Raw genomic sequence first — 14,323 nt, forward strand, 5'->3', positions numbered from 1 at the left:
GCTTGATATTTGATCGCTTGCATAGCTCAACTACTTCTAATGACGCATGGGAATTATGGTCCAAAATCAGCAGAATTGGATTATCTGGTAAACAATGAAAGTGTTTGATGAAAAATGGCATGTAATCAGCTACAAATATCTCTGATATGAGGTAGCCCGACTTAGAAACTACTCGTTTTGCACCTGGCGGAGTGCCATTCACGAAAACCTTTCTCATGAAGACACTCGGAAATATGAAAAAGGTGGTATGTAACTTCCTCCTGCACTTAATGCTCAGCACAAACTAGAAAGTTCGCCACGCTCATGGGATACAACAGCTTCAACCTGTTTTTACCCTTAGAGCTAATAACTTCGCCAAACACCTGGACAGTTGTAATGCCCATTTCATCTAGATTATATACATGTATCTCCCAATTAGTTTGGGGGCAGGTTGAGCCTGGCTCAACCTGCCCCCAAACCAATTGGCTCAACCTGCCCCTTATGCTCATATTGAATTCAAATGCCAAAATAAATAAATGTTCTTGGAAGTTGATGGTAGTTTAAGAAGAAATTAACATAAACATGCCGCTTCTAAATATAAGTTAATGAGAAGATTGTAAACAAAAAGGAGAAGATAATACCGTTGGTTGATTATGGTAGACGATATTTACCTTTTAGTGTGTTTTCCACTATTTTAAAAATATGTCACTTACCATGCATTTGATGCAATTTCCAATGATATTAAAATGGCTGACATTGAGCGTTGACCTTCTGGAAAAGAACACAACTCTTATTGTGTAACGGTTTTCAAAAAAATCACGATGGCTCAACCTGTCCTCTGGCTCAACCTACCCCATTCTCCCCTACAAACAAACTCGCTGCAGTTAAGTCCTTGAGAAGTTAGATAAAAATTTTTTATCCAAATAAATAAAAATAACTTTTATTGATAAATGCCATTCACTTTTCCAGCACTGATTGAGTTACCTTCACAGTATGTTTGATTTGGCTTGTGAATGCATGTTATGTCCATGTTTTGTCATGTGGTGTGAAAAATTATCTTTATTTTTTACCACAGTTTTCAGTGGTAGATGGCCCAGGAGACATTTCGGTATCCCCTTCGCCAAAGAAAACATTAAGATCTGCAAGTAACGTGAGGCTGTCCACACGTAAGCCTGTACTGCAGAGAGTATGTGTGATCTGCGAGAAACAAACCTGATACTTGTCTGCAAAATCGAAGACAGTACTTGACAAACTCATTTGAGCTAAGACTGTTCATGCAGGTGTGTTATTCGGGCTAATAGTCATGAAAAACAGACTGCACTCAGAGGTTTAGCAAGGTTGTGTTTTCTCATATCATGGATTATAAATTCAAAACATTGTAGGCCTACTGTTACACAAAGACATGTCATATGCTTTCTGCTCTGTAGGTGGTCTAAAAGATGCAGCAAGACAGAAGCAAGATAACCGCATACTTATGCACTTTGTCAAAGATCCTATTGCTTCAGAGATGCATTATCACAAGAAATGCCACAAAGATTATACCTACATCTCCGCTGCTGAAAGAAAATGGTATGGCAGATTTCACATCATTCATTCAAGTTCAATAAAATGCGCATGACAAAGTTTAAATCTGGTAAAACTTGAGCCATGTTGTAGCGATTTTACGTATCCTTCCGTTGATTTGTTAAGTCTTTTCTTGTAAAATGAATCTATGATAACCGGAAGGTGTTACGTTGTAATTAATAATTATTGTCTTTTAGCATGAAATAAGCATACAAGGGGATTATATGTCACTATGTGAAACTAATCGTGTGTTTGTGATGATTGTGAATAATATTAACCTGCTAACAAGTCACAATCTATCAGTTTCCATATTTCCCTTCAAATAATGATTTAAAAAATTGTGTGATTTGGCACCATTCCTGTGACCATCTAAATATTTGGTGGGCTGTGCTGTGTTCTTATTATTATGGGCTAAGGGATGGTAATGTTCACTGAATATGACTGGCTCGCAAATCATATGATTTGATGTGTTATTGACATCGTAATATAATTCTCACATTCCCTTTTTTTGTTTAGCATTGATACTCAGCAGCATGATATGGGAGAAGGAAGTAATCACCTGCCTCAAGAATTTTGCTTAAAAATTGACTGAGAGCCATCTCAGGGAAAGAAAATTAATTTGCACACAGTTACAGTTACTGTTTTAGAAATCGGCAGATCAAGTCCAAGCTTGTGCAGAAGTATGATAACCTCATTTTTGAAAAATCTATGAGATGCAATGAGAGGGAGATCGTCTACTGTAAAGATGCAAAGATGATACAGTCAATACTGAGCGAGAGCTCCTCTGCCGAGGATTCTGGATCAGAATAGGTGACCATTCGCCAAATATGCAGATATGTTTCCGCACCGAAATTGGCTTACAGACTTTTTAACAGACTTTTGTATGATCTCTATTTATATTAGTATATTTTGCTATTTTTAAATATTTAATGGTTAAATAAATTAATTGCAAATAGCAGAAATACAAAAGTCTGTTAGCCATATGTGGTGCGTAAAAATACCTCCCCTTTCAGTGCAGCTGGTGCAGTACGTCTTGTGACAAGCTGTTGTGTTGCTCGCCCGCTCGACGGTGGAACAACTCTGCAAAAACAACAGTTTGTCAAGACAGGCTAGTGTTATGCAACAGACTCCTGAACAGCGGGCTGATAGCGCATTTGCGCGTCTCGGAGCTCTCCACTAACTCAAAAAAGCCAAGAATAAACATTCACTTCCAGCGGTAGATCCATTTCTAACTTATTTTTCGCATCATTTTTGAAACCATTTGTTTACAATATGTTGCAAGAGTCATGCATTATTCATGTTGTCTTCATGAGTATACACCGAATTGCTAAAAATGATAGCGTTATTTTTTATACTATAGCACATATTATTTTGATTTTTGGTATAATTTAAAAAATTCCAGTCAGCAATATGTGCTACTATATAAATGTAACATATAAAGCAGATCAGCATTTCTTTTTTCGGCAGTGAGGGTATTATAAAAATCTATACAATAATACAAGCTTTAAACATGTACAAGTAAAGCAATGAAAATAGACAAATTACTTTTATAGATTAAAGAGCAGGCTGTAGTCTGCGACTCAGTTGAATGTCTTTCACCATGACTGTTACCCTTTTCGCATGAGCAGCACATATTTTCGCTTCTTGGAACATACCCGTTAGGTATGCCTCGGTTGCCTAGAAAAAGCCGTAACAGGTATATAAAAACTTTATACAAATACACAGACTGATCTTTAGTGGGCCAGATCTAAGGAATAAGTTCATCCTAGCCTTTACATGGCAACTATAATAGCTAAAGATTGTTGCGATGTAAAGTCCGAAATAATAAATGTTCTGGTTACTAGAGATACCGGTAAGTGTGAAATAATGGGTAGTGAGCTGTACAGCAGCAACAATACGGACTACACACACTAGCTAATACAGTATAATAAGCTTTTACTTGATACACCGGTATTATTACATTTATATTACACCTCAAATGGAGAGCAAATTAGTTATTTGGAGGCTTCGCTTAAAAACCCGGGAAGGATGCCCTGCTAATCCGCGGTACCCTTAACTTAAGTGTAAAAGATAAAAAGAACACTGCCTAAGAATTAGGAATGGTATCGCTGGCATGTATATTATGTTTCTGTCCACAATGAGAAACCATAAAAATATTGACAAGGGTGTGGAATTTGATTTGATTTGTAGTTCGCCGTATATGATTTGATTTGAATCATAAAAAAGTCATTTGAAAGCAGCTCTGTATATGATAATGTTTTTGTCCGCAATGAGAAACCATAAAAATATTGTCTATTACTGCGGGCTAACTTGGTGAGTTGAATAAAATCGAGAATTTGATGAATTTTAACATCAGCCGGTCGCTATACAAACATTGACTGTATCAACATATTTACTACAACGCTAGAACCATTAGTTTGATTGGCTTGCTTGGGAGGCCAGAGGAGAGTGGAAACTTGTCATGGTACCTTGTCATGGTTGATATTATGCAAACGCCGAAAACATGTGTTGAAAAAATTAAATTTTTTAAATAAATTGGCACTTTGTAGAAAATAAGGGCTAAGCAAGAAACAGCTCGGTTTTTATTGTTTATGTTACTTTTTAAGTTTATGTAACTGCAAGAGTTGGTCACACTTGACAAAAGGAGACTTGGTGCATAGACATTTGCTGCACGAGTACAGACAATAGTGCAAGCTATGGACAAATAGATGACCAATGAGAATTGGCCCTATTGGAATAAAGGCCATGACATTTGCTTTCCCTACGATACCAACAATCCAAAATGATAAATGTTTGCTATATACATGTACGTAAGAGGCCTTAAATGATAATGATTTTCTAATTGATTGAGATTGAATCTCGAACATAAATGATGCAATGAAAGTTCCGCTTCAACGAAACCGGCCAATTTGACTGATCACTTGCGCATAGCATGAAAACTTCCCATTGAGTAAGGCCAGTTTGGTCCCCTTTCTTAATTAACACCCAGATAAAAGGTGACCCCATTTAACTATGAGAGGACTTCACGTTTGCTGTCGACTAGTACAACTGCTACAATAACAATATGTTTCATAAGGAAATACTCTAGATTAAAATATAAAGTTATCTGCCCTGTAACCATATTCGTGACTTGCATAGACTTCACCACAGACAGACTTTGAAGTTGGAAAAATTTGATGCTACATTTGATCAGAGCGGAACAAAGTTCGAGGATTTTCAGGAAATTCAAATGAGTTGGTGTTAACCAGAATATCATACATAGTATTATGAAGTACATGTAATTGGTATTTGCCAGAGATAGGGGTAGCGCGTGTGCTGCGCATTAGCTGTACAATGCCATATTGAGACCACCTGTGCGTAGTTAAGAATTGTCTCACCTTACCTCTTGTAATGCACAAATAGCAGTTGCGTTCCACCACAGGTGCGTGTATTGTAATCTGAGCTATCTCACGCACCTACAAAGAATACAACGAGGAAGTGGTCTTATAGCAATAGAGCAGCAACACAGACATTGTATACTGCAACATACCAAATCAATTTGGCTGCAAATTGGAATTTGTACTTAAATTCACCGGCCATCTACAAGCACTGGCCTTAATATGGACAAATACTTAGTAGTAATAATATAATTAAGTAATCAACAGGACGAAAAGATGGCTTTGTATGAATACACCTTTGCTCCAAAAGCACAGTGTACAAACTTTGTATGTGCCAGTTTTTAAAGTTTTTGTGTGTGTTGTACTTACTGCTTGTAGTACTAGCACATACCAAATGAGAAAACGGCAACTTTAAGCAGATAAGCGTATAAGCAGATTAGTCGATTCTTCTAGTTTTCGAATTTTATGTCTCGCTCTTCCACCTGGGCGGAAGCGGCGCCGGGCTTTTACTGGCTGATCTGCAATGGTTAGGTGTGAATACCAATACAATGCGTTAATAGGTAACATACATGAAAGTCATGTGATGGAGGACAGAATATAAGCTAAAGAAAGATCAATCACCTCTAGTTTTATCTCGACTCGCTTCGCTCTTACGAGGAGATTCGCTACTTTGTCGGCGCTGCAGATTTTTTGCCTTCTTCCGACACATGCTGATGGGTGTATTTCAATTCGATCCTGCAAATATTGTAATACATCGTGCATCAGCACTTTAACACCAAACAATGTGAAGCTTTAAACAGTAATCAAATGGTAGTTTGCTTGTTTCATTACACAAGCTCTAGGCTTATGGTAACTAAAATCAAGTAGTCTGCAGATACTAGACTTAAAAAACCCACAATACTTCTGTATCACTACATAGATTCTTATTTGCTAATATGACAGTGCCTTTTCACCAATTGAACACACAAGTCAGTAACCTTTCACATACAATCAAAATGTATAATGGAAATAATCAAATATTATTGAGCGTAGCAAAAAAATGTAGGGTACTAATACAAAAATGGTTTTCAACAACACTGACCAGCAGGGTTGGAAAAAACCATGGTTTTTATGAAAAAACCGAAAAACCAGGTTTTTTTGGTTTAAACCAGTTTTAATGTTTTTACTAAAGTTTTGCAATTTTAAGTTTACTTAACATCACTTACTACAGCTGCATGATTGAGTATTGAACATACATACAGTAGGTGGAATCATCTATTAAAGATGGTACTATGGGAGTGCATGATTGAGTATTGAACATACATACAGTATGTGGAATCATCTATTAAAGATGGTACTGTGGGAGTGCATGATTGAGTATTGAACATACATACAGTATGTGGAATCATCTATTAAAGAAGGTACTGTGGGAGTGCATGATTGAGTATTGAACATACATACAGTATGTGGAATCATCTATTAAAGATGGTACTGTGGGAGTGCATGATTGAGTATTGAACATACATACAGTATGTGGAATCATCTATTAAAGAAGGTACTGTGGGAGTGTATGATTGAGTATTGAACATGCATACAGTAGGTGGAATCATCTATTAAAGATGGTACTGTGGGAGTGCATGATTGAGTATTGAACATACATACAGTATGTGGAATCATCTATTAAAGAAGGTACTGTGGGAGTGTATGATTGAGTATTGAACATACATACAGTATGTGGAATCATCTATTAAAGATGGTACTGTGGGAGTGCATGATTGAGTATTGAACATACATACAGTATGTCGAATCATCTATTAAAGAAGGTACTGTGGGAGTGCATGATTGAGTATTGAACATACATACAGTATGTGGAATCATCTATTAAAGAAGGTACTGTGGGAGTGCATGATTGAGTATTAAACATACATACAGTATGTGGAATCATCTATTAAAGATGGTACTGTTGGAGTGCATGATTGAGTATTGAACATACATACAGTATGTGGAATCATCTATTAAAGAAGGTACTGTGGGAGTGCATGATTGAGTATTGAACATACATACAGTATGTGGAATCATCTATTAAAGATGGTACTGTGGGAGTGCATGATTGAGTATTGAACATACATACAGTATGTGGAATCATCTATTAAAGATGGTACTGTTGGAGTGCATGATTGAGTATTGAACATACATACAGTATGTGGAATCATCTATTAAAGAAGGTACTGTGGGAGTGCATGATTGAGTATTGAACATACATACAGTATGTGGAATCATCTATTAAAGATGGTACTGTGGGAGTGCATGATTGAGTATTGAACATACATACAGTATGTCGAATCATCTATTAAAGATGGTACTATGGGAGTGCATGATTGAGTATTGAACATGCATACAGTAGGTGGAATCATCTATTAAAGAAGGTACTGTGGGAGTGCATGATTGAGTATTGAACATGCATACAGTAGGTGGAATCATCTATTAAAGAAGGTACTGTGGGAGTGTATGATTGAGTATTGAACATACATACAGTATGTGGAATCACCTATTAAAGAAGGTACTGTGGGAGTGCATGATTGAGTATTGAACATACATACAGTATGTGGAATCATCTGTTAAAGATGGTACTGTGGGAGTGCATGATTGAGTATTGAACATACATACAGTATGTGGTATCATCTGTTAAAGATGGTACTGTGGGAGTGCATGATTGAGTATTGAACATACATACAGTATGTGGAATCATCTATTAAAGATGGTACTGTGGGAGTGCATGATTGAGTATTGAACATACATACAGTATGTTGAATCATCTATTAAAGATGGTACTGTGGGAGTGTATGCTTGAGTATTGAACATACATACAGTATGTGGAATCATCTGTTAAAGATGGTACTGTGGGAGTGCATGATTGAGTATTGAACATACATACAGTATGTGGAATCATCTATTAAAGATGGTACTGTGGGAGTGCATGATTGAGTATTGAACATACATACAGTATGTGGAATCATCTATTAAAGATGGTACTGTGGGAGTGTATGATTGAGTATTGAACATACATACAGTATGTGGAATCATCTATTAAAGAAGGTACTGTGGGAGTGTATGATTGAGTATTGAACATACATACAGTATGTGGAATCATCTATTAAAGAAGGTACTGTGGTAGTGCATGATTGAGTATTGAACATACATATGTGGAATCATCTATTAAAGAAGGTACTGTGGGAGTGCATGATTGAGTATTGAACATACATACAGTATGTGGAATCATCTATTAAAGAAGGTACTGTGGGAGTGCATGATTGAGTATTGAACATACATACAGTATGTGGAATCATCTGTTAAAGATGGTACTGTGGGAGTGCATGATTGAGTATTGAACATACATACAGTATGTGGAATCATCTATTAAAGATGGTACTGTGGGAGTGCATGATTGAGTATTGAACATACATACAGTATGTGGAATCATCTATTAAAGATGGTACTGTGGGAGTGCATGATTGAGTATTGAACATACATACAGTATGTGGAATCATCTATTAAAAATGGTACTGTGGGAGTGCATGATTGAGTATTGAACATACATACAGTATGTGGAATCATCTATTAAAGAAGGTACTGTGGGAGTGCATGATTGAATATTGAACATACATACAGTATGTGGAATCATCTATTAAAGAAGGTACTGTGGGAGTGCATGATTGAGTATTGAACATACATACAGTATGTGGAATCATCTGTTAAAGATGGTACTGTGGGAGTGCATGATTGAGTATTGAACATACATACAGTATGTGGAATCATCTATTAAAGATGGTACTGTGGGAGTGCATGATTGAGTATTGAACATACATACAGTATGTGGAATCATCTATTAAAGATGGTACTGTGGGAGTGTATGATTGAGTATTGAACATACATACAGTATGTGGAATCATCTATTAAAGAAGGTACTGTGGGAGTGTATGATTGAGTATTGAACATACATACAGTATGTGGAATCATCTATTAAAGAAGGTACTGTGGGAGCGCGTGATTGAGTATTGAACATACATATGTGGAATCATCTATTAAAGAAGGTACTGTGGGAGTGCATGATTGAGTATTGAACATACATACAGTATGTGGAATCATCTATTAAAGATGGTACTGTGGGAGTGCATGATTGAGTATTGAACATACATACAGTATGTCGAATCATCTATTAAAGAAGGTACTGTGGGAGTGCATGATTGAGTATTGAACATACATACAGTATGTGGAATCATCTATTAAAGATGGTACTGTGGGAGTGCATGATTGAGTATTGAACATGCATACAGTATGTGGAATCATCTATTAAAAATGGTACTGTGGGAGTGCATGATTGAGTATTGAACATACATACAGTATGTGGAATCATCTGTTAAAGAAGGTACTGTGGGAGTGCATGATTGAGTATTGAACATGCATACAGTAGGTGGAATCATCTATTAAAGAAGGTACTGTGGGAGTGCATGATTGAGTATTGAACATACATACAGTATGTGGAATCATCTATTAAAGAAGGTACTGTGGGAGTGCATGATTGAGTATTGAACATACATACAGTATGTGGAATCATCTATTAAAGATGGTACTGTGGGAGTTGTTATGAAAAAAAGGAGAGAAAACATGGAAATTTCGGAATGAACCTTTAATCAAACATGATCGATGAAATACAGAGCAGAAATCTTATCACATAAAGTGACTATTTTACATATAGTTCCATGTATTAGTAGAAATTTTAATCCAAGTGATTAGTCATGTGGTAATGTAGAGCAGAGCGTAATGCAGATGCATTGCTAGTGTTTGGAGCAGCGGCAGATGACTCAACTTCTATCACCTGAATACTAGCATCACTGTCTAAGTTGGTGTCGTCAGCTTGACGTTATACATGTACTACATGAGCTTTAAGCCTATTTGCGTGACCTCGCGTTACCACAGCACACCTATTACATTTTGCCTTAGAACCTTTGCCTTTTGCAGTTCGAGTGAAAAACTGTCAAATGGAATCCTGTGTGCGAGGTGTGTTGGAAATTTAAAACACAACTTTTAAAAACACAAAAAGCTTGATAAACTGAATTCTAACGATCCAACTACTTGGGCTTGTGCCCAATAAATAAAATATTGGTTTGCAAACTTAAAACTTTTGCCCAAAAGGAATTTATATTTTAATTTCTAAGTAAAAGGAATCTTTCCTAACTGGCCAGACTTGAGAAAGTATTCATTCTTTATTAGAGACCATGATTGGATTAGCATATTTCACATGATTTTTATATTTCATCATTAAAGAGGTCATTATATCACTTGATAAAAGCAATTGAAAATGAAATTCGCTAATTTATTGTTGTGCTAGGATTACATGTAGTTTTAACTTGAGCTCTGCCATCAATTTACTAATGTGTCCTAAATAAACTTTTACAGCTGATAATTACATATAATTGCATTTCTATCGCACATAAACCACTACGAGCTTAAAATATTGTTTTAAAGAAAATGGAAAAAACCATAAAAACCGGGTTTTTTCGACTGGTTCAAACCGAGCCAACCTTGCTGGCCAGTCCATTTAGTCTACAAAGTGTATCAGCTCATTGCTGTGAAATCCCAATCCTTTTCAGAAAATTAACTTCAACTAGATAACAATAAACTTCTGTCTTCCACAACGTAAAGCAAAAATACCTGAACTGGTTTACTTCTGAAATGGGAAAAAGAGTGATGCTGAAGTCTATCGATGTCATCAGTATATCCCTATTAGTTTAACTGAATCGTGCATGCCTCATCTTTCAATAGCCAACTAGTTGCATCATAAATCTAAAAGACTTCTCAAGTAAAAACAGATTTTACCATATTAATACCCTAATGTGTTCCGAGGTACCTCCGTAAGTCAGACTGATATAAATTACAAATACACTAGATGAATGCCCGGCGTTAAAATAAATAAAAATAAACATTTTTGAACAGAAAAGTTATTCGTATTCAAAATATACAACCTTCACCATTCAACTTTTAAACTTCATATCATGAAGATAATGTTTTGTACTTGTTTTTAAATAGGTAATATTGTTATTGCAGGACCACATTGTGGAATGCTCGAGTTGTGGTGTGAAGAGAAAGAGCCATGTAAGAATGGCGTGACATGTAAGAATGGCGCGACATGCGGGCAGAGACATGTGTACATCTACAACAGCGAGTGCGCACCACGCTGGTCAGGAGTCGTGTGTGACATCGCGCAGAGGAGCTGCGAGTACGTGGCTAACAGGAAACGAGTATCTGTTGATGAGGTATGGCTATACCGTACTGTCAAGCATAGAGTTATTCATCTCTGCAATAGAGTTACTCTTTGTGTGCTAGAAAGTTACTCAGCAGTAGAGTTACTCACCTACAAATAGACTTACTTATAAATACATTTACTCACTTATAAATAGAGCTACTCATCTTCACATGGAGTTACTCATTTATGCAGTCACTCGACAATACACAGTTGTCCCACCAATGTACAATGCAATACAAAGTTACTCATTTATATATATAGAGTTACTCACCTGTAAACTGATTCACTTGTCTATGAATAGATTAATTGATGTACAAATAGTATAGTTGCTCACTTGAAAATAGATTTGTTGACATTTAAATAGAGTTACCTATTGATAAATTGTTACTCTTAAATATAGAGTTACTTTTTGTATAAAATATAGTTAGTCACTTAATAATAAAATTCAAAGTTTTAGAAAAAGCAAAGGAAATAGCACCCGAAAATTAGAAGTAGACCAGAGACTTCTCTGGTCTACTTGTGTGGCCCAGCGCCCTCCGGCTGTTGGGCCACACAAAATCTTATTTGGCAGTTGAATCACCTAGTTGAATTTTTTGTACCTCCGACGGTAGACGCGAAAGTATTAGAGCTTTCAGCTTTTTCTTCATAACATCAAACAGCTAGAGTTTGATATACTGTTTGATATACTGTTCAATCGGCAGGCCTCAACAAACACCTCTATATTTCATTGGTCAATTTTATCTACCAATTGTTAGATGACTTTAGAATTTTCTGGCAAGTTCCTGTTACTATACAAAGACTAGATCGCTTGTTACTTATATACATAATAAGAATGTATATAAGTATGTAGGTATAAATTTTCATTGCCATTAGTAATCCTCTACAAAATTATGTTTTGCGTTACATGCCAACAACAGAAATAAAAAGACAGAAATCAGGAATTATTGAGTGAGTTGAACAGACGTGTTTTAAAAGTCAGTAATTTAATAGTATTACGGAGTAGTCAGGATAGTGAATTGAAAGTTACAGTTATAAAAAGTTCATAAACTGAAACATACAATGGTTAATTACAGGTGTGTGAAAACGGGGCATGTATTCCAACCATGGTGATTCTCACAAGTGTCATCGCGCTGTTGGCTACACCGGCAGTTGCTGCGAGACCGAGATCAATGAGTGTGACTCAAATCTGTGTACCCATGGCTCTTCTTGCGTCAACCATCTTGGCGGTTATTCTTGTCGCTGTCTCGATGGTTTCCAGGGTCAGAACTGTGAGATCAACACCGATGACTGTCATTCGGCTCCCCTCCAAAATGGAGGTTGATGTAATAGTGCGGCTACATAGAGTCATCTCCTTTTCATTGTCGGTAGAAGGTATGAGATAAGTTCAAATATAACCACTTATGGCTTTCATATTCTTTTATGATTTTTTTAGATTCTTCTGTTAGCTGGTAGTCTATTTAATGATGGACCGTTTAGTCGTTCATTTAAAACACCATTTAGTTCACAGGCTGCTTATTTACTATCTAGACCATTTAGTTCATTGACCATTTAGTTGAGAGACTATTCAGTTCATAGGCCATTTGCTTAAGAGATGATTGATTGACACACTGTTTAGATATATTAAACCATAACTGTCACATACAACTTTTATCATATTTTCTAGGTAAATCAGACACGCTGATTCCGATTTTGTGCTCAAAATAAAGATTGGACCACTAACCTTCAAATGCATCAAGGCTTTTTTAAAGCGTTTTAAAATCGGTCTCGAAAACAACACGATCGGCACAACGATTTAGGTAGATATTATTTTAGTTAATTTGATATGTTGGTTGATATTCTATGTTGCTTGTTTGTCAGGTACTGGAATGGCCTGTGGTGTGAAGTTTATGATGCATCGTTTCCTCAAGGCATCGGCGCGGATGTGACGATATCCACAATGCAGCAGCGCCACTGCATACTCTAAGGCAGCTATGTGAGACGATGGGCTGCCCTTAAAAGACATGAAAGGGTGTGTGTGTGTGACCAGGAGTGTGACTCATTTGCCTGTGATTATGATGGCAATGAGTGCTCCTTCAACCTGCCTCTCCGGAAGGACTGCACAGCTATTCGGCGAGTAGGTGCCATCTATGGCTCGTTTTCAATGCGGCCAACAAAAGCATTTACATTTAGTATATGGTTATCTAGAGCGTGTCACCTGAAAATGACAGATTGGGGGTTCAATTACCACAGAAGGTCACTGTTGGTGACAGTAAACAGAGCACACTATAATTGAAGACTTAACAGTGTGACGATGCGTCGACAAACTGAACAAATATTCATACATGAGCTATGATAAACAAGCATTCAAATCATAGCTAATTTTACAAACACGCACACTCTGCTTGCAGTAAGCTAAGCGTACACCATACTTGATCTTGGAGAGGTTGCTCACGCACAATGGCAACAAGCTAATCTCTCTTTTGTTAGAAAGTATTATTGTTTTCTGTTTTTGTGATATTTATTCTTCAAAAAATAAGGCACACTATTTCTAGATTATACATTATCTTTTTAAGATGGTTAGTCATGCTTGGTGGACTGCCATTGCTGCCTATAGACATTCTCATATCAGTGGCTGTTCTACTTTCATCCTTGTATATAGAGGTGATATACCGTACAGGATGAATTTATTCGCGGAGTTATATTTCGCGAAAATTGTTATTTCATGCATATTCGCGGATTAATTTATTCGCGGCTGACAACTGTTACTCTCTATGAAGAGTTAACTCTATTGCGTCTTACAATAGAGTTAATCATACGCATGCACGCTTTGCGTGTGCTCGTACACCAAAACGCGGTATACACCACACCTTCCAACTACGAGTCGATCACGCTAAGCTATAAATTTTATGCTGCACTCAGGGGTTTTCACGAATATTCATCGATTTGGAGGCCTTTGATGAACCAACAGTTGTTGGTAAGTAATGAGTTTTTTTAAAACCATTTACTAAATTAGTTGATTTTTATTTTAGGTTTTCGGTAAAACGCAATATTTATTTTTTCCATCCCTACCGCTTCGTTATTTGTTTTAGTGTGAGAGAGATTTTTCATCGTACACGAAGGCACCATGATTACAAGGGTGGTA

At 36.6% G+C, this 14,323-nt stretch overlaps 1 long non-coding RNA gene across 1 annotated transcript; it reads left to right on the forward strand.

The window, feature by feature from the left end:
• Window positions 1–1,433: 1,433 nt before the first annotated feature.
• On the forward strand, window positions 1,434–12,398 carry LOC137398513 (uncharacterized). Its single transcript, XR_010978954.1, has 4 exons — window positions 1,434–1,548; window positions 2,190–2,352; window positions 11,004–11,212; window positions 12,276–12,398. It is a non-coding gene; the product is annotated as an uncharacterized lncRNA (long non-coding RNA).
• Window positions 12,399–14,323: the final 1,925 nt, after the last annotated feature.

The sequence above is a fragment of the Watersipora subatra genome, chromosome 6 (assembly GCF_963576615.1).
Source record: "Watersipora subatra chromosome 6, tzWatSuba1.1, whole genome shotgun sequence".
Lineage (NCBI taxonomy): Eukaryota > Metazoa > Bryozoa > Gymnolaemata > Cheilostomatida > Watersiporidae > Watersipora > Watersipora subatra.